Below are 21,257 nucleotides of genomic sequence, written 5' to 3'. Positions count from 1 at the left end.
CCCTCAATCAGACCCAGTGTTGACACGTGGCAAGACACTCCTCGGGGCGTGTCTTGCTTGGGCCTCTCTCCTGGAGGCCCTCTGTCAGACCCAGTGTTGACATGTGGCAAGACACTCCTTGGGGCGAGTCTTGCTTGGGCTTCTCTCATGGAGGCCCTCAGTCAGACCCAGTGTTGACAAGTGTCAAGACACTCCTCGGGGCGCATCTTGCTTGGGCCTCTCTCCTGGAGGTGCTCAGTCAGACCCATTGTTGATATGTGGCAAGACGCTCCTCGGGGCGCGTCTTGCTTGGGCTTCTCTCCTGGAGGCCCTCAGTCAGACCCATTGTTGACATGTGGCAAGACGCTCCTCGGGGCGCTTCTTGCTTGGGCCTCTCTCCTGGAGGCGCTCAGTCAGACCCAGTGTTGACATGTGGCAAGACTCTACTCGGGGCGCTTCTTGCTTGGGCCTCTCTCCTGGAGGCGCTCAGTCAGACCCAGTGATGACATGTGGCAAGACGCTCCTCGGGGCACGTCTTGCTTGGGCCTCTCTCCTGGAGGCGCTAAGTCAGACCCAGTGGTAACATGTGGCTAGGCGCTCCTCGGGGCCCGTATTGCTTGGGCCTCTCTCCTGGAGGCCCTCTGTCAGACCCAGTGTTGACACGTGGCAAGACGCTCCTCGGGGCGCGTCTTGCTTGGGCCTCTCTCCTGGAGGCCCTCAATCAGACCCAGTGTTGACACGTGGCAAGATGCTCCTCGGGGCGCGTCTTGCTTGGGCCTCTCTCCTGGAGGCGCTCAGTCAGACCGAGTAGTGGCATGTGGCATGACGCTCCTCGGGGCACGTCTTGCTTGGGCCTCTCTCCTGGAGGCGCTAAGTCAGACCCAGTGGTAACATGTGGCTAGGCGCTCCTCGGGGCACGTATTGCTTGGGCCTCTCTCCTGGAGGCCCTCTGTCAGACCCAGTGTTGACACGTGGCAAGACGCTCCTCGGGGCGCGTCTTGCTTGGGCCTCTCTCCTGGAGGCCCTCAATCAGACCCAGTGTTGACACGTGGCAAGATGCTCCTCGGGGCGCGTCTTGCTTGGGCCTCTCTCCTGGAGGCGCTCAGTCAGACCGAGTAGTGGCATGTGGCATGACGCTCCTCGGGGCGCGTCTTGCTTGGGCCTCTCTCCTGGAGGCGCTCAGTCAGACCCAGTGGTGACATGTGGCAAGACACTCCTCGGGGCGCGTCTTGCTTCGGCCTCTCTCCTGGAGGCCCGCTGTCAGACCCAGTGTTGACATGTGGCAAGACGCTCCTAGGGGCGCGTCTTGCTTGGGCCTCTCTCCTGGAGGCGCTCAGTCAGACCGAGTGCTGACATGTGGCAAGACGCTCCTCGGGGCGCGTCTTGCTTGGGCCTCTCTCCTGGAGGCGCTCAGTCAGACCCAGTGTTGACATGTGGCAAGACGCTCCTAGGGGCGCGTCTTGCTTGGGCCTCTCTCCTGGAGGCGCTCAGTCAGACCGAGTGCTGACATGTGGCAAGACGCTCCTCGGGGCGCGTCTTGCTTGGGCCTCTCTCCTGGAGGCGCTCAGTCAGACCCAGTGGTGACATATGGCAAGACACTCCTCGGGGCGCGTATTGCTTGGGCCTCTCTCCTGGAGGCCCTCAGTCAGACCCAGTGTTGACAGGTGGCAAGACACTCCTCGGGGCGCGTCCTGCTTGGGCCTCTCTCCTGGAGGCCCGCTGTCAGACCCAGTTTTGACATGTGGCAAGACGCTCCTAGGGGCGCATCTTGCTTGGGCCTCTCTCCTGGAGGCACTCAGTCAGACCGAGTGCTGACATGTGGCAAGACGCTCCTCGGGGCGCATCTTGCTTGGGCCTCTCTCCTTGAGGCGCTCAGTCAGACCCAGTGGTGACATATGGCAAGACGATCCTCGGGGCGCGTGTTGCTTGGGCCTCTCTCCTGGAGGCCCTCTGTCAGACCCAGTGTTGACATGTGGCAAGACACTCCTCGGGGCGCGTCTTGCTTGGGCCTCTCTCCTGGAGGCGCTCAGTCAGACCCAGTGTTGACATGTGGCAAGACGCTCCTATGGGCGCGTCTTGCTTGGGCCTCTCTCCTGGAGGCCCTCTGTCAGACCCAGTGTTGACATGTGGCAAGACGCTCCTCGGGGCGCGTCTTGCTTGGGCCTCTCTCATGGAGGCCCTCAGTCAGACCCAGTGTTGACAAGTGTCAAGACGCTCCTCAGGGCGCGTCTTGCTTGGGCCTCTCTCCTGGAGGCACTCAGTCAGACCCAGTGGTGACATATGGCAAGACGCTCCTCGGGGCGCGTGTTGCTTGGGCCTCTGTCCTGGAGTCCCTCTGTCAGACCCAGTGTTGACATGTGGCAAGACACTCCTCGGGGCGCGTCTTGCTTGGGCTTCTCTCATGGAGGCCCTCAGTCAGACCCAGTGTTGACAAGTGTCAAGACACTCCTCGGGGCGCGTCTTGCTTGGGCTTCTCTCATGGAGGCGCTCAGTCAGACCCAGTGTTGACAAGTGTCAAGACACTCCTCGGGGCGCGTCTTGCTTGGGCCTCTCTCCTGGAGGCGCTCAGTCAGACCCATTGTTGACATGTGGCAAGACGCTCCTCGGGGCGCGTCTTGCTTTGGCTTCTCTCCTGGAGGCCCTCAGTCAGACCCATTGTTGACATGTGGCAAGACGCTCCTCGGGGCGCTTCTTGCTTGGGCCTCTCTCCTGGAGGCGCTTAGTCAGACCCAGTGTTGACATGTGGCAAGACTCTCCTCGGGGCGCTTCTTCCTTGGGCCATCTCCTGGAGGCGCTCATTCAGACCCAGTGTTGACATGTGGCAAGACGCTCCTCGGGGCACGTCTTGCTTGGGCCTCTCTCCTGGAGGCGCTCAGTCAGACCCAGTGGTGACATGTGGCAAGACACTCCTCGGGGCGCGTCTTGCTTTGGCCTCTCTCCTGGAGGCCCTCTGTCAGACCCAGTGTTGACATGTGGCAAGACGCTTCTCGGGGCGAGTCTTGCTTGGGCCTCTCTCATGGAGGCCCTCAGTCAGACCCAGTGTTGACAAGTGTCAAGATGCTCCTCGGGGCACGTCTTGCTTGGGCCTCTCTCCTGGAGGCGCTCAGTCAGACCCAGTGTTGACATGTGGCAAGACGCTCCTCGGGGCGCGTCTTACTTGGGCCTCTCTCCTGGAGGCGCTCAGTCAGACCCAGTGTTGACATGTGGCAAGACGCTCCTCGGGGCGCGTATTGCTTGGGCCTCTCTCCTGGAGGACCTCTGTCAGACCCAGTGTTGACATGTGGCAAGACACTCCTCGGGGCATGTCTTGCTTGGGCTTCTCTCATGGAGGCCCTCAGTCAGACCCAGTGTTAACAAGTGTCAAGACACTCCTCGGGGCGCGTCTTGCTTGGGCCTCTCTCCTGGAGGCGCTCAGTCAGACCGAGTAGTGACATGTGGCATGACGCTCCTCAGGGCGCGTCTTGCTTGGGCCTCTCTCCTAGAGGCGCTCAGTCAGACCCAGCTGTGACATGTGGCAAGACACTCCTCGGGGCGCGTCTTGCTTGGGCCTCTCTCCTGGAGGCCCTCTGTCAGACCCAGTGTTGACATGTTGCAAGACGCCTCTCGGGGCGCGTCTTGCTTGGGCCTCTCTCATGGAGGCACTCAGTCAGACCCAGTGTTGACAAGTGTCAAGACGCTCCTCGGGGCGCGTCTTGCTTGGGCCTCTCTCCTGGAGGCGCTCAGTCAGACCCAGTGTTGACATGTGGCAAGACGCTCCTCGGGGCGCGTCTTACTTGGGCCTCTCTCCTGGAGGTGCTCAGTCAGACCCAGTGTTGACATGTGGCAAGACGCTCCTCGGGGCGCGTCTTGCTTGGGCCTCTCTCCTGGAGGCTCTCATTCAGACCCAGTGGTGACATGTGGCAAGACGCTCCTCGGGGCGCGTCTTGCTTGGGCCTCTCTCCTGGAGGCGCTCAGTCAGAACGAGTGCTGACATGTGGCAAGACGATCCTCGGGGCGCGTCTTGCTTGGGCCTCTCTCCTGGAGGCGCTCAGTCAGACCCAGTGGTGACATGTGGCAAGACGCTCCTCGGGGCACGTCTTACTTGGGCCTCTCTCCTGGAGGCGCTCAGTCAGACCTAGTGGTGACATGTGGCAAGACGCTCCTCGGGGCACGTATTGCTTGGTCCTCTCTCCTGGAGGCCCTCTGTCAGACCCAGTGTTGACATGTGGCAAGACGCTCCTCGGGGCGCGTCTTGCTTGGGCTTCTCTCAATGAGGCCCTCAGTCGGACCCAGTGTTGACATGTGTCAAGACGCTCCTCGGGGCGTGTCTTGCTTGGGCCTCTCTCCTGGAGGCACTCAGTCAGACCCAGTGTTGACATGTGGCAAGACACTCCTCGGGGCGCGTCTTGCTTGGGCCTCTCTCCTGGAGGCCCTTTGTCAGACCCAGTGTTGAAAAGTGTCAAGACGCTCCTCGGGGCGCATCTTGCTTGGGCCTCATTCCTGGAGGAGCTCAGTCAGACCCATTGTTGACATGTGGCAAGACGCTCCTCGGGGCGCGTCTTGCTTGGGCTTCTCTCCTGGAGGCCCTCAGTCAGACCCATTGTTGACATGTGGCAAGACGCTCCTCGGGGCGCTTCTTGCTTGGGCCTCTCTCCTGGAGGCACTCAGTCAGACCCAGTGTTGACATGTGGCAAGACGCTCCTCGGGGCGCGTCTTGCTTGGGCCTCTCTCCTGGAGGCCCTCTGTCAGACCCAGTGTTGACATGTGGCAAGACGCTACAAGGGGCGCGTCTTGCTTGGGCCTCTCTCCTGGAGGCGCTCAGTCAGACCGAGTGCTGACATGTGGCAAGACGCTCCTCGGTGCGCGTCTTGCTTGGGCCTCTCTCCTGGAGGCGCTCAGTCATACCCAGTGTTGACATGTGGCAAGACGCTCCTCGGGGCGCGTCTTACTTGGGCCTCTCTCCTGGAGGCGCTCAGTCAGACCCAGTGTTGACATGTGGCAAGACACTCCTCGGGGCGCGTCTTGCTTGGGCCTCTCTCCTGGAGGCCCTCTGTCAGACCCAGTGTTGACATGTGGCATGACGATCCTAGGGGCGCGTCTTGCTTGGCTCTCTCTCCTTGAGGCGCTCAGTCAGACCGAGTGCTGACATGTGGCAAGACGCTCCTCGGTGCGCGTCTTGCTTGGGCCTCTCTCCTGGAGGCGCTCAGTCAGACCGAGTGCTGACATGTGGCAAGACGCTACAAGGGGCGCGTCTTGCTTGGGCCTCTCTCCTGGAGGCGCTCAGTCAGACCGAGTGCTGACATGTGGCAAGACGCTCCTCGGTGCGCGTCTTGCTTGGGCCTCTCTCCTGGAGGCGCTCAGTCATACCCAGTGTTGACATGTGGCAAGACGCTCCTCGGGGCGCGTCTTGCTTGGGCTTCTCTCCTGGAGGCCCTCAGTCAGACCCATTGTTGACATGTGGCAAGACGCTCCTCGGGGCGCTTCTTGCTTGGGCCTCTCTCCTGGAGGCACTCAGTCAGACCCAGTGTTGACATGTGGCAAGACGCTCCTCGGGGCGCGTCTTGCTTGGGCCTCTCTCCTGGAGGCCCGCTGTCAGACCCAGTGTTGACATGTGGCAAGACACTCCTCGGGGCGCGTCTTGCTTGGGCCTCTCTCCTGGAGGCGCTCAGTCAGACCCAGTGTTGACATGTGGCAAGACGCTCCTAGGGGCGCGTCTTGCTTGGGCCTCTCTCCTGGAGGCGCTCAGTCAGACCCAGTGGTGACATATGGCAAGACGCTCCTCGGGGCGCGTATTGCTTGGGCCTCTCTCCTGGAGGCCCTCTGTCTGACCCAGTGGTGAAATGTGGCAAGACACTCCTCGGGGCGCATCTTGCTTGGGCTTCTCTCCTGGAGGCCCTCTGTCAGACCCAGTGTTGACATGTGGACAGACGCTCCTAGGGGCGCGTCTTGCTTGGGCCTCTCTCCTGGAGGCGCTCAGTCAGACCGAGTGCTGACATGTGGCAAGACGCTCCTCGGTGCGCGTCTTGCTTGGGCCTCTCTCCTGGAGGCGCTCAGTCAGACCCAGTGGTGACATATGGCAAGACGCTCCTCGGGGAGCGTGTTGCGTGGGCCTCTCTCCTGGAGGCCCTCTGTCAGACCCAGTGTTGACATGTGGCAAGACACTCCTCGGGGCGCGTCTTGCTTGGGCTTCTCTCCTGGAGGCCCTCAGTCAGACCCAGTGTTGACAAGTGTCAAGACGCTCCTCGGGGCACGTCTTGCTTGGGCCTCTCTCCTGGAGGCGCTCAGTCAGACCGAGTGCTGACATGTGGCAAGACGCTCCTCGGTGCGCGTCTTGCTTGGGCCTCTTTCCTGGAGGCGCTCAGTCAGACCCAGTGGTGACATATGGCAAGACGCTCCTCGGGGCGTGTATTGCTTGGGCCTCTCTCCTGGAGGCCCTCTGTCAGACACAGTGTTGACATGTGGCAAGACACTCCTCGGGGCACGTCTTGCTTGGGCTTCTCTCATGGAGGCCCTCAGTCAAACCCAGTGTTAACAAGTGTCAAGACACTCCTCGGGGCGCGTCTTGCTTGGGCCTCTCTCCTGGAGGCGCTCAGTCAGACCGAGTAGTGACATGTGGCATGACGCCCCTCGTGGCGCGTCTTGCTTGGGCCTCTCTCCTAGAGGCGCTCAGTCAGACCCAGTGGTGACATGTGGCAAGACACTCCTCGGGGCGCGTCTTGCTTTGGCCTCTCTCCTGGAGGCCCTCTGTCAGACCCAGTGTTGACATGTGGCAAGACGCTTCTCGGGGCGAGTCTTGCTTGGGCCTCTCTCATGGAGGCCCTCAGTCAGACCCAGTGATGACAAGTGTCAAGACGCTCCTCGGGGCACGTCTTGCTTGGGCCTCTCTCCTGGAGGCGCTCAGTCAGACCCAGTGTTGACATGTGGCAAGACGCTCCTCGGGGCGCGTCTTACTTGGGCCTCTCTCCTGGAGGCGCTCAGTCAGACCCAGTGTTGACATGTGGCAAGACGCTCCTCGGGGCGCGTATTGCTTGGGCCTCTCTCCTGGAGGACCTCTGTCAGACCCAGTGTTGACATGTGGCAAGACACTCCTCGGGGCAAGTCTTGCTTGGGCTTCTCTCATGGAGGCCCTCAGTCAGAACCAGTGTTAACAAGTGTCAAGACACTCCTCGGGGCGCGTCTTGCTTGGGCCTCTCTCCTGGAGGCGCTCAGTCAGACCGAGTAGTGACATGTGGCATGACGCTCCTCGGGGCGCGTCTTGCTTGGGCCTCTCTCCTAGAGGCGCTCGGTCAGACCCAGCTGTGACATGTGGCAAGACACTCCTCGGGGCGCGTCTTGCTTGGGCCTCTCTCCTGGAGGCCCTCTGTCAGACCCAGTGTTGACATGTTGCAAGACGCTTCTCGGGGCGCGTCTTGCTTGGGCCTCTCTCATGGAGGCCCTCAGTCAGACCCAGTGTTGACAAGTGTCAAGACGCTCCTCGGGGCGCGTCTTGCTTGGGCCTCTCTCCTGGAGGCGCTCAGTCAGACCCAGTGTTGACATGTGGCAAGACGCTCCTCGGGGCGTGTCTTGCTTGGGCCTCTCTCCTGGAGGCGCTCAGTCAGACCCAGTGGTGACATGTGGCAAGACGCTCCTCGGGGCACGTCTTGCTTGGGCTTCTCTCATTGAGGCCCTCAGTCAGACCCAGTGTTGACATGTGTCAAGACGCTCCTCGGGGCGTGTCTTGCTTGGGCCTCTCTCCTGGAGGCACTCAGTCAGACCCAGTGTTGACATGTGGCAAGACACTCCTCGGGGCGCGTCTTGCTTGGGCCTCTCTCCTGGAGGCCCTTTGTCAGACCCAGTGTTGACATGTGGCAAGACGCTCTTCGGGGCGCGTCTTGCTTGGGCCTCTCTCATGGAGGCCCTCAGTCAGACCCAGTGTTGACAAGTGTCAAGACACTCCTCGGGGCGCGTCTTGCTTGGGCCTCATTCCTGGAGGAGCTCAGTCAGACCCATTGTTGACATGTGGCAAGACGCTCCTCGGGGCGCGTCTTGCTTGGGCTTCTCTCCTGGAGGCCCTCAGTCAGACCCATTGTTGACATGTGGCAAGACGCTCCTCGGGGCTCTTCTTGCTTGGGCCTCTCTCCTGGAGGCACTCAGTCAGACCCAGTGTTGATAGGTGGCAAGACGCTCCTCGGGGCGCGTCTTGCTTGGGCCTCTCTCCTGGAGGCCCTCTTTCAGACCCAGTGTTGACATGTGGCAAGACGCTCCTCGGTGCGCGTCTTGCTTGGGCCTCTCTCCTGGAGGCGCTCAGTCATACCCAGTGTTGACATGTGGCAAGACGCTCCTCGGGGCGCGTCTTACTTGGGCCTCTCTCCTGGAGGCGCTCAGTCAGACCCAGTGTTGACATGTGGCAAGACACTCCTCGGGGCGCGTCTTGCTTGGGCCTCTCTCCTGGAGGCCCTCTGTCAGACCCAGTGTTGACATGTGGCATGACGCTCCTAGGGGAGCGTCTTGCTTGGCTCTCTCTCCTGGAGGCGCTCAGTCAGACCGAGTGCTGACATGTGGCAAGACGCTCCTCGGGGCGCGTCTTGCTTGGGCCTCTCTCCTGGAGGCGCTCAGTCAGACCCAGTGGTGAAGTATGGCAAGACGCTCCTCGGGGTGCGTATTGCTTGGGCCTCTCTCCTGGAGGCACTCTGTCAGGCCCAGTGTTGACATGTAACAAGACACTCCTCGGGCGCGTCTTGCTTGGGCTTCTCTCATGGAGGCCCTCAGTCAGACCCAGTGTTGACAAGTGTCAAGACACTCCTCGGGCCGCGTCTTGCTTGGGCCTCTCTCCTGGAGGCGCTCAGTCAGACCCATTGTTGACATGTGGCAAGACACTCCTCGGGGCGCGTCTTGCTTGGGCTTCTCTCCTGGAGGCCCTCAGTCAGACCCATTGTTGACATGTGGCAAGACGCTCCTCGGGGCGCTTCTTGCTTGGGCCTCTCTCCTGGAGGCGCTCAGTCAGACCCAGTGTTGACATGTGGCAAGACGCTCCTCGGTGCACGTCTTGCTTGGGCCTCTCTCCTGGAGGCGCTCAGTCAGACCCAGTGTTGACATGTGGCAAGACACTCCTCGGGGCGCGTCTTGCTTGGGCCTCTCTCCTGGAGGCCCTCTGTCAGACCCAGTGTTGACGTATGGCAAGACGCTCCTCGGGGCGCGTATTGCTTGGGCCTCTCTCCTGGAGACACTCTGTCAGGCCCAGTGTTGACATGTAACAAGACACTCCTCGGGGCGCGTCTTGCTTGGGCTTCTCTCATGGAGGCCCTCAGTCAGACCCAGTGTTGACAAGTGTCAAGACACTCCTCGGGGCGCGTCTTGCTTGGGCCTCTCTCCTGGAGGCGCTCAGTCAGACCCATTGTTGACATGTGGCAAGACACTCCTCGGGGCGCGTCTTGCTTGGGCTTCTCTCCTGGAGGCCCTCAGTAAGACCCATTGTTGACATGTGGCAAGACGCTCCTCGGGGCGCTTCTTGCTTGGGCCTCTCTCCTGGAGGCGCTCAGTCAGACCCAGTGTTGACATGTGGCAAGACGCTCCTCGGTGCACGTCTTGCTTGGGCCTATCTCCTGGAGGCGCTCAGTCAGACCCAGTGTTGACATGTGGCAAGACACTCCTCGGGGAGTGTCTTGCTTGGGCCTCTCTCCTGGAGGCCCTCTGTCAGACCCAGTGTTGACATGTGGCAAGACGCTCCTAGGGGCGCGTCTTGCTTGGCTCTCTTTCCTGGAGGCGCTCAGTCAGACCGAGTGCTGACATGTGGCAAGACGCTCCTCGGGGCGCGTCTTGCTTGGGCCTCTCTCCTGGAGGCGCTCAGTCAGACCCAGTGGTGACGTATGGCAAGACGCTCCTCGGGGCGCGTATTGCTTGGGCCTCTCACCTGGAGGCCCTCTGTCAGACCCAGTGTTGACATGTGGCAAGACACTCCTCGGGGCGCGTCTTGCTTGGGCTTCTCTCATGGAGGCCCTCAGTCAGACCAAGTGTTGACAAGTGTCAAGACACTCCTCGGGGCGCGTCTTGCTTGGGCCTCTCTCCTGGAGGCGCTCAGTCAGACCCATTGTTGACATGTGGCAAGACGCTCCTCGGGGCGCGTCTTGCTTTGGCTTCTCTCCTGGAGGCCCTCAGTCAGACCCATTGTTGACATATGGCAAGACGCTCCTCGGTGCGATTCTTGCTTGGGCCTCTCTCCTGGAGGCGCTCAGTCAGACCCAGTGTTGACATGTGGCAAGACTCTCCTCGGGGCGCTTCTTGCTTGGGCCTCTCTCCTGGAGGCGCTCAGTAAGACCCAGTGTTGACATGTGGCAAGACTCTCCTCGGGGCACGTCTTGCTTGGGCCTCTCTCCTGAAGGCACTCAGTCAGACCCAGTGTTGAGATGTGGCAAGACGCTCCTCGGGGCGCGTCTTGCTTGGGCCTCTCTCCTGGAGGCGCTCAGTCAGACCCAGTGTTGACATGTGGCAAGACGCTCCTCAGGGCGCGTCTTACTTGGGCCTCTCTCCTGGAGGCGCTCAGTCAGACCCAGTGTTGACATGTGGCAAGACGCTCCTCGGGGCGCGTCTTGCTTGGGCCTCTCTCCTGGAGGCTCTTAGTCAGACCCAGTGGTGACATGTGGCAAGACGCTCCTCGGGGCGCGTCTTGCTTGGGCCTCTCTCCTGGAGGCGCTCAGTCAGACCCAGTGTTGACATGTGGCAAGACACTCCTCGGGGCGCTTCTTGCTTGGGCCTCTCTCCTGGAGGCCCTCTGTCAGACCCAGTGTTGACAAGTGTCAAGACACTCCTCGGGGCGCATCTTGCTTGGGCCTCTCTCCTGGAGGCGCTCAGTCAGACCCATTGTTGACATGTGGCAAGACGCTCCTCGGGGCACGTCTTGCTTGGGCTTCTCTCCTGGAGGCCCTCAGTCAGACTCATTGTTGACATGTGGCAAGACGCTCCTCGGGGCGCTTCTTGCTTGGGCCTCTCTCCTGGAGGCGCTCAGTCAGACCCAGTGTTGACATGTGGCAAGACTCTACTCGGGGCGCTTCTTGCTTGGGCCTCTCTCCTGGAGGCGCTCAGTCAGACCCAGTGTTGACCTGTGGCAAGACGCTCCTCGGGGCACGTCTTGCTTGGGCCTCTCTCCTGGAGGCGATCAGTCAGACCCAGTGGTAACATGTGGCTAGACGCTCCTGTAGGGCACGTATTGAATGGGCCTCTCTCCTGGAGGCCCTCTGTCAGACCCAGTGTTGACATGTGGCAAGACGCTCCTCGGGGCGCGTCTTACTTGGGCCTCTCTCCTGGAGGCCCTCAATCAGACCCAGTGTTGACACGTGGCAAGATGCTCCTCGGGGCGCGTCTTGCTTGGGCCTCTCTCCTGGAGGCGCTCAGTCAGACCGAGTAGTGACATGTGGCATGACGCTCCTCGGGCAAGTCTTGCTTTGGCCTCTCTCCTGGAGGCGCTCAGTCAGACCCAGTGGTGACATGTGGCAAGACACTCCTCGGGGCGCGTCTTGCTTCGGCCTCTCTCCTGGAGGCCCGCTGTCAGACCCAGTGTTGACATGTGGCAATACGCTCCTAGGGGCGCGTCTTGCTTGGGCCTCTCTCCTGGAGGCGCTCAGTCAGACCGAGTGCTGACATGTGGCAAGACGCTACTCGGGGCGAGTCTTGCTTGGGCCTCTCTCCTGGAGGCGCTCAGTCAGACCCAGTGGTGACATATGGCAAGACGCTCCTCGGGGCGCGTGTTGCTTGGGCCTCTCTCCTGGAGGCCCTCTGTCAGACCCAGTGTTGACATGTGGCAAGACGCTCCTCGGGGCGCATCTTGCTTGGGCCTCTCTCCAGTAGGCGCTCAGTCAGACCCAGTGTTGACATGCGGCAAGACGCTCCTAGGGGCGCGTCTTGCTTGGGCCTCTCTCCTGGAGGCGCTCAGTCAGACCGAATGCTGACATGTGGCAAGACGCTCCTCGGGGCGCGTCTTGCTTGGGCCTCTCTCCTGGAGGCGCTCAGTCAGACCCAGTGGTGACATATGGCAAGACACTCCTCGGGGCGCGTATTGCTTGGGCCTCTCTCCTGTAGGCCCTCAGTCAGACCCAGTGTTGACAGGTGGCAAGACACTCCTCGGGGTGCGTCTTGCTTGGGCCTCTCTCCTGGAGGCGCTCAGTCAGACCCATTGTTGACATGTGGCAAGACACTCCTCGCGGCGCGTGTTGCTTGGGCCTCTCTCCAGGAGGCCCTCTGTCAGACCCAGTGTTGACATGTGGCAAGACACTCCTCGGGGCGCGTCTTGCTTGGGCCTCTCTCCTGGAGGCGCTCAGTCAGACCCAGTGGTGACAAATGGCAAGACGCTCCTCGGGGCGCGTGTTGCGTGGGCCTCTCTCCTGGAGGCCCTCTGTCAGACCCAGTTTTGACATGTGGCAAGACACTCCTCGGGGCGCATCTTGCTTGGGCCTCTCTCCTGGAGGCGCTCAGTCAGACCGAGTGCTGACATGTGGCAAGACGCTCCTCGGGGCGCGTGTTGCTTGGGCCTCTCTCCTGGAGGCGCTCAGTCAGACCGAGTGATGACATGTGGCAAGACGCTCCTCGGGGCGCGTCTTGCTTGGGCCTCTCTCCTGGAGGCGCTCAGTCAGACCCAGTGGTGACATATGGCAAGACGCTCCTCGGGGCGCGTATTGCTTGGGCCTCTCTCCTGGAGGCCCTCTGTCAGACCCAGTGGTGACATGTGGCAAGACACTCCTCGGGGCGCGTCTTGCTTGGGCCTCTCTACTGGAGGCCCTCTGTCAGACCCAGTGTTGACATGTGGCAAGACGCTCCTAGGGGCGCGTCTTGCTTGGGCCTCTCTCCTGGAGACGCTCAGTCAGACCGAGTGCTGACATGTGGCAAGACGCTCCTCGGTGCGCGTCTTGCTTGGGCCTCTCTCCTGGAGGCGCTCAGTCAGACCCAGTGGTGACAAATGGCAAGACGCTCCTCGGGGCGCATGTTGCGTGGGCCTCTCTCCTGGAGGCCCTCTGTCAGACCCAGTGTTGACATGTGGCAAGACACTCCTCGGGGCGCGTCTTGCTTGGGCTTCTCTCCTGGAGGCCCTCAGTCAGACCCAGTGTTGACAAGTGTCAAGACGCTCCTCGGGGCACGTCTTGCTTGGGCCTCTCTCCTGGAGGCGCTCAGTCAGACCGAGTGCTGACATGTGGCAAGACGCTCCTCGGTGCGCGTCTTGCTTGGGCCTCTCTCCTGGAGGCGCTCAGTCAGACCCAGTGGTGACATATGGCAAGACGCTCCTCGGGGCGCGTGAAGCGTGGGCCTCTCTCCTGGAGGCCCTCTGTCAGACCCAGTGTTGACATGTGGCAAGACACTCCTCGGGGCGCGTCTTGCTTGGGCTTCTCTCCTGGAGGCCCTCAGTCAGACCCAGTGTTGACAAGTGTCAAGACGCTCCTCGGGGCACGTCTTTCTTGGGCCTCTCTCCTGGAGGCGCTCAGTCAGACCCATTGTTGACATGTGGCAAGACGCTCCTCGGGGCGCTTCTTGCTTGGGCCTCTCTCCTGGAGGCGCTCAGTCAGACCCAGTGTTGACATTTGGCAAGACGCTCCAAGGGAAGCGTCTTGCTTGGGCCTCTCTCCTGGAGGCGCTCAGTCAGACCCAGTGGTGACATATGGCAAGACGCTCCTCAGGGCACGTATTGCTTGGGCCTCTCTCCTGGAGGCCCTCTGTCAGACCCAGTGTTGACATGTGGCAAGACACTCCTCGGGGCGCGTCTTGCTTGGGCCTCTCTCCTGGAGGCCCTCTGTCAGACCCAGTGTTGACATGTGGCAAGACGCTCCTAGGGGCGCGTCTTGCTTGGCTCTCTCTCCCGGAGGCGCTCAGTCAGACCGAGTGCTGACATGTGGCAAGACGCTCCTCGGTGCGTGTCTTGCTTGGGCCTCTCTCCTGGAGGCGCTCAGTCAGACCCAGTGTTAACAAGTGTCAAGACACTCCTCGGGGCGCGTCTTGCTTGGGCCTCTCTCCTGGAGGCGCTCAGTAAGACCCCGTGTTGACATGTGGCAAGACGCTCCTCGGGGCGCGTCTTACTTGGGCCTCTCTCCTGGAGGCGCTCAGTCAGACCCAGTGTTGACATGTGGCAAGACGCTCCTCGGGGCGCGTCTTGCTTGGGCCTCTCTCCTGGAGGCTCTCAGTCAGACCCAGTGGTGACATGTGGCAAGACGCTCCTCGGGGCGCGTGTTGCTTGGGCCTCTCTCCTGGAGGCGCTCAGTCAGACCGAGTGATGACATGTGGCAAGACGCTCCTCGGGGCGCGTCTTGCTTGGGCCTCTCTCCTGGAGGCGCTCAGTCAGAACCAGTGGTGACATATGGCAAGACGCTCCTCGGGGCGCGTATTGCTTGGGCCTCTCTCCTGGAGGCCCTCTGTCAGACCCAGTGGTGACATGTGGCAAGACACTCCTCGGGGCGCGTCTTGCTTGGGCCTCTCTACTGGAGGCCCTCTGTCAGACCCAGTGTTGACATGTGGCAAGACGCTCCTAGGGGCGCGTCTTGCTTGGGCCTCTCTCCTGGAGGCGCTCAGTCAGACCGAGTGCTGACATGTGGCAAGACGCTCCTCGGTGCGCGTCTTGCTTGGGCCTCTCTCCTGGAGGCGCTCAGTCAGACCCAGTGGTGACATATGGCAAGACGCTCCTCGGGGCGCGTGAAGCGTGGGCCTCTCTCCTGGAGGCCCTCTGTCAGACCCAGTGTTGACATGTGGCAAGACACTCCTCGGGGCGCGTCTTGCTTGGGCTTCTCTCCTGGAGGCCCTCAGTCAGACCCAGTGTTGACAAGTGTCAAGACGCTCCTCGGGGCACGTCTTTCTTGGGCCTCTCTCCTGGAGGCGCTCAGTCAGACCCATTGTTGACATGTGGCAAGACGCTCCTCGGGGCGCTTCTTGCTTGGGCCTCTCTCCTGGAGGCGCTCAGTCAGACCCAGTGTTGACATTTGGCAAGACGCTCCAAGGGGCGCGTCTTGCTTGGGCCTCTCTCCTGGAGGCGCTCAGTCAGACCCAGTGGTGACATATGGCAAGACGCTCCTCAGGGCACGTATTGCTTGGGCCTCTCTCCTGGAGGCCCTCTGTCAGACCCAGTGTTGACATGTGGCAAGACACTCCTCGGGGCGCGTCTTGCTTGGGCCTCTCTCCTGGAGGCCCTCTGTCAGACCAGTGTTGACATGTGGCAAGACGCTCCTAGGGGCGCGTCTTGCTTGGCTCTCTCTCCCGGAGGCGCTCAGTCAGACCGAGTGCTGACATGTGGCAAGACGCTCCTCGGTGCGTGTCTTGCTTGGGCCTCTCTCCTGGAGGCGCTCAGTCAGACCCAGTGTTAACAAGTGTCAAGACACTCCTCGGGGCGCGTCTTGCTTGGGCCTCTCTCCTGGAGGCGCTCAGTAAGACCCCGTGTTGACATGTGGCAAGACGCTCCTCGGGGCGCGTCTTACTTGGGCCTCTCTCCTGGAGGCGCTCAGTCAGACCCAGTGTTGACATGTGGCAAGACGCTCCTCGGGGCGCGTCTTGCTTGGGCCTCTCTCCTGGAGGCTCTCAGTCAGACCCAGTGGTGACATGTGGCAAGACGCTCCTCGGGGCGCGTCTTGCTTGGGCCTCTCTCCTGGAGGCGCTCAGTCAGACCGAGTGCTGACATGTGGCAAGACGCTCCTCGGGGCGCGTCTTGCTTGGGCCTCTGTCCTGGAGGCGCTCAGTCAGACCCAGTGGTGACATGTGGCAAGACGCTCCTCGGGGCACGTCTTGCTTGGGCCTCTCTCCTGGAGGCCCTCAATCAGACCCAGTGTTGACACGTGGCAAGACGCTCCTCGGGGCGCGTCTTGCTTGGGCCTCTCTTCTGGAGGCGCTCAGTCAGACCCAGTGTTGACATGTGGCAAGACGCTCCTCGGGGCGCGTCTTGCTTGGGCCTCTCTCCTGGAGGCGCTCAGTCAGACCGAGTGCTGACATGTGGCAAGACGCTCCTCGGGGCGCGTCTTGCTTGGGCCTCTCTCCTGGAGGCCCTCTGTCAGACCCAGTGTTGACATGTGGCAAGACGCTCCTCGGGGCGCATCTTGCTTGGGCCTCTCTCCTGGAGGCGCTCAGTCAAACCGAGTAGTGACATGTGGCATGACGCTCCTCGGGGCGCGTCTTGCTTGGGCCTCTCTCCTAGAGGCGCTCAGTCAGACCCAGTGATGACAATTGGCAAGACACTCCTCGGGGCGAGTCTTGCTTGGGCCTCTCTCCTGGAGGCCCTCTGTCAGACCCAGTGTTGACATGTGACAAGACGCTCCTCGGGGCGTGTCTTGCTTGGGCCTCTCTCATGGAGGCCCTCAGTCAGACCCAGTGTTGACAAGTGTCAAGACGCTCCTCGGGGTGCGTCTTGCTTGGGCCTCTCTCCTGGAGGCACTCAGTCAGACCCATTGTTGACATGTGGCAAGACTTTCCTCGGGGCGCGTCTTGCTTGGGCTTCTCTCCTGGAGGCGCTCAGTCAGACCCATTGTTGACAAGAGGCAAGACGCTCCTCGGGGCGCTTCTTGCTTGGGCCTCTCTCCTGGAGGCGCTCAGTCGGACCCAGTGTTGACATGTGGCAAGACGCTCCTCGGGGCACGTCTTGCTTGGGCCTCTCTCCTGGAGGCGCTCAGTCAGACCCAGTGTTGACATGTGGCAAGACGCTCCTCGGGGCGCGTCTTGCTTGGGCCTCTCTCCTGGAGGCGCTCAGTCAGACCCAGTGGTGACATGTGGCAAGACGCTCCTCGGGGCGCGTCTTACTTGGGCCTCTCTCCTGGAGGCGCTCAGTCAGACCCAGTTTTGACATGTGATAAGACGCTCCTCGGGCGTGTCTTACTTGGGCCTCTCTCCTGGAGGCGCTCAGTCAGACCCAGTGTTGACATGTCGCAAGACGCTCCTCGGGGCGCGTCTTGCTTGGGCCTCTCTCCTGGAGGCTCTCAGTCAGACCCAGTGTTGACATGTGGCAAGACACTCCTTGGGGTGCGTCTTGCTTGGGCTTCTCTCATGGAGGCCCACAGTCAGACCCAGTGTTGACAAGTGTCAAGACACTCCTCGGGGCGCATCTTGCTTGGGCCTCTCTCCTGGAGGCGCTCAGTCAGACCCATTGTGGACATGTGGCAAGACGCTCCTCGGGGCGCGTCTTGCTCGGGCTTCTCTCCTGGAGGCCCACAGTCAGACCCAGTGTTGACCTGTGGCAAGACGCTCCTCGGGGCGCTTCTTGCTTGGGCCTCTCTCCTGGAGGCGCTCAGTCAGACCCAGTGTTGACATGTGGCAAGACTCTACTCGGGGCGCTTCTTGCTTGGGCCTCTCTCCTGGAGGCGCTCAGTCAGACCCAGTGTTGACATGTGGCAAGACGCTCCTCGGGGCACGTCTCGCTTGGGCCTCTCTCCTGGAGGCGCTCAGTCAGACCCAGTGATAACATGTGGCTAGACGCTCCTCGGGGCACGTATTGCATGGGCCTCTCTCCTGGAGGCCCTCTGTCAGACCCAGTGTTGACACGTGGCAAGACCCTCCTCGGGGCGCGTCTTGCTTGGGCCTCTCTCCTGGAGGCCCTCAATCGGACCCAGTGTTGACACGTGGCAAGATGCTCCTCGGGGCGCGTCTTGCTTGGGCCTCTCTCCTGGAGGCGCTCAGTCAGACCGAGTAGTGACATGTGGCAAGACACTCCTCGAGGCGCGTCTTGCTTCGGCCTCTCTCCTGGAGGCCCGCTGTCAGACCCAGTGTTGACATGTGGCAAGACGCTCCTAGGGGCGCGTCTTGCTTGCGTCTCTCTCCTGGAGGCGCTCAGTCAGACCGAGTGCTGACATGTGGCAAGACGCTCCTCGGGGCGTGTCTTGCTTGGGCCTCTCTCCTGGAGGCGCTCAGTCAGACCCAGTGGTGACATATGGCAAGAAGCTTCTTGGGGTGCGTGTTGCTTGGGCCTCTCTCCTGGAGGCCCTCTGTCAGACCCAGTGTTGACATGTGGCAAGACGCTCCTCGGGGCGCGTCTTGCTTGGGCCTCTCTCCTGGAGGCGCTCAGTCAGACCCAGTGGTGACATATGGCAAGACACTCCTCGGGGCGCGTATTGCTTGGGCCTCTCTCCTGGAGGCCCTCAGTCAGACCCAGTGTTGACAGGTGGCAAGACACTCCTCGGGGCGCGTCTTGCTTGGGCTTCTCTCCTGGAGGCCCGCTGTCAGACCCAGTGTTGACATGTGGCAAGACACTCTTAGGGGCGCATCTTGCTTGGGCCTCTCTCCTGGAGGCGCTCCGTCAGACCGAGTGCTGACATGTGGCAAGACGCTCCTCGGGGCGCGTCTTGCTTGGGCCTCTCTCCTTGAGGCGCTCAGTCAGACCCAGTGGTGACATATGGCAAGACGCTCCTCGGGGCGCGTGTTGCTTGGGCCTCTCTCCTGGAGGCCCTCTGTCAGACCCAGTTTGACATGTGGCAAGACACTCCTCGGGGCGCGTCTTGCTTGGGCTTCTCTCCTGGAGGCGCTCAGTCAGACCCAGTGTTGACATGTGGCATGACGCTCCTAGGGGCGCGTCTTGCTTGGGCCTCTCTCCTGGAGGCGCTCAGTCAGACCGAGTGATGACATGTGGCAAGACGCTCCTCGGGGCGCGTCTTGCTTGGGCCTCTCTCCTGGAGGCGCTCAGTCAGACCCAGTGGTGACATATGGCAATACGCTCCTCCGGGCGCGTATTGCTTGGGCCTCTCTCCTGGAAGCCCTCTGTCAGACCCAGTGGTGACATGTGGCAAGACACTCCTCGGGGCGCGTCTTGCTTGGGCCTCTCTCCTGGAGGCCCTCTGTCAGACCCAGTGTTGACATGTGGCAAGACGCTCCTAGGGGCGCGTCTTGCTTGGGCCTCTCTCCTGGAGGCGCTCAGTCAGACCGAGTGCTGACATGTGGCAAGACGCTCATCGGTGCGCGTCTTGCTTTGGCCTCTCTCCTGGAGGCACTCAGTCAGACCCAGTGGTGACATATGGCAAGACGCTCCTCGGGGCGCGTGTTGCGTGGGCCTCTCTCCTGGAGGCCCTCTGTCAGACCCAGTGTTGACATGTGGCAAGACACTCCTCGGGGCGCGTCTTGCTTGGGCTTCTCTCCTGGAGGCCCTCAGTCAGACCCAGTGTTGACAAGTGTCAAGACGCTCCTCGGGGCACGTCTTTCTTGGGCCTCTCTCCTGGAGGCGCTCAGTCAGACCCATTGTTGACATGTGGCAAGACGCTCCTCGTGGCGCTTCTTGCTTGGGCCTCTCTCCTGGAGGCGCTCAGTCAGACCCAGTGTTGACATTTGGCAAGACGCTCCTCGGGGCGCGTCTTGCTTGGGCCTCTCTCCTGGAGGCGCTCAGTCAGACCCAGTGGTGACATATGGCAAGACGCTCCTCAGGGCGCGTATTGCTTGGGCCTCTCTCCTGGAGGCCCTCTGTCAGACCCAGTGTTGACATGTGGCAAGACACTCCTCGGGGCGCGTCTTGCTTGGGCCTCTCTCCTGGAGGCCCTCTGTCAGACCCAGTGTTGACATGTGGCAAGACGCTCCTAGGGGCGCGTCTTGCTTGGCTCTCTCTCCTGGAGGCGCTCAGTCAGACCGAGTGCTGACATGTGGCAAGACGCTCCTCGGGGCGTGTCTTGCTTGGGCCTCTCTCCTGGAGGCGCTCAGTCAGACCCAGTGGTGACATATGGCAAGACGCTCCTCGGGGCGCGTATTGCTTGGGCCTCTCTCCTGGAGGCCCTCTGTCAGACCCAGTGTTGACATGTGGCAAGACACTCCTCGGGGCATGTCTTGCTTGGGCTTCTCTCATGGAGGCCCTCAGTCAGACCCAGTTTTAACAAGTGTCAAGACACTCCTCGGGACGCGTCTTGCTTGGGCCTCTCTCCTGGAGGCGCTCAGTCAGACCCAGTGTTGACATGTGGCAAGACGCTCCTCGGGGCGCGTCTTACTTGGGCCTCTCTCCTGGAGGCGCTCAGTCAGACCCAGTGTTGACATGTGGCAAGACGCTCCTCGGGGCGCGTCTTGCTTGGGCCTCTCTCCTGGAGGCTCTCAGTCAGACCCAGTGGTGACATGTGGCAAGACGCTCCTCGGGGCGCGTCTTGCTTGGTTCTCTCTCCTGGAGGCGCTCAGTCAGACCGAGTGCTGACATGTGGCAAGACGCTCCTCGGGGCGCGTCTTGCTTGGGCCTCTCTCCTGGAGGCGCTTCGTCAGACCCAGTGGTGACATGTGGCAAGACGCTCCTCGGGGCACGTCTTGCTTGGGCCTCTCTCCAGGAGGCCCTCAATCAGACCCAGTGTTGACACGTGGCAAGACGCTCCTCGGGGCGCGTCTTACTTGGGCCTCTCTCCTGGAGGCCCTCAATCAGACCCAGTGTTGACAAGTGGCAAGACGCTCCTCTGGCCGTGTCTTGCTTGGGCCTCTCTCCTGGAGGCGCTCAGTCAAACCGAGTAGTGACATGTGGCATGACGCTCCTCGGGGCGCGTCTTGCTTGGGCCTCTCTCCTAGAGGCCCTCTGTCAGACCCAGTGTTGACATGTGGCAAGACGCTCCTCGGGGCGTGTCTTGCTTGGGCCTCTCTCATGGAGGCCCTCAGTCAGACCCAGTGTTGACAAGTGTCAAGACGCTCCTCGGGGCGCGTCTTGCTTGGGCCTCTCTCCTGGAGGCACTCAGTCAGACCCATTGTTGAATGTGGCAAGACGCTCCTCGGGGCGCGTCTTGCTTGGGCTTCTCTCCTGGAGGCCCTCAGTCAGACCCATTGTTGACAAGAGGCAAGACGCTCCTCGGGGCGCTTCTTGCTTGGGCCTCTCTCCTGGAGGCGCTCAGTCAGACCCAGTGTTGACATGTGGCAAGACGCTCCTCGGGGCACGTCTTGCTTGGGCCTCTCTCCTGGAGGCGCTCAGTCAGACCCAGTGTTGACATGTGGCAAGACGCTCCTCGGGGCGCATCTTGCTTGGGCCTCTCTCCTGGAGGTGCTCAGTCAGACCCAGTGTTGACATGTGTCAAGACGCTCCTCGGGGCGTGTCTTGCTTGGGCCTCTCTCCTGGAGGCGCTCAGTCAGACCCAGTGTTGACATGTGGCAAGACACTCCTCGGTGCGCGTCTTGCTTGGGCCTCTCTCCTGGAGGCCCTCTGTCAGACCCAGTGTTGACATGTGGCAAGACGCTCCTCGGGGCGCGTCTTGCTTGGGCCTCTCTCATGGAGGCCCTCAGTCAGACACAGTGTTGACAAGTGTCAAGACGCTCCTCGGGGCGCGTCTTGCTTGGGCCTCATTCCTGGAGGCGCTCAGTCAGACCCATTGTTGACATGTGGCAAGACGCTCCTCGGGGTGCGTCTTGCTTGGGCTTCTCTCCTGGAGGCGCTCAGTCAG

The sequence above is a fragment of the Nothobranchius furzeri genome, chromosome 3, assembly GCF_043380555.1.
Source record: "Nothobranchius furzeri strain GRZ-AD chromosome 3, NfurGRZ-RIMD1, whole genome shotgun sequence".
Classification (NCBI taxonomy): domain Eukaryota; kingdom Metazoa; phylum Chordata; class Actinopteri; order Cyprinodontiformes; family Nothobranchiidae; genus Nothobranchius; species Nothobranchius furzeri.
Note: the sequence above shows the minus strand (reverse complement) of the source record.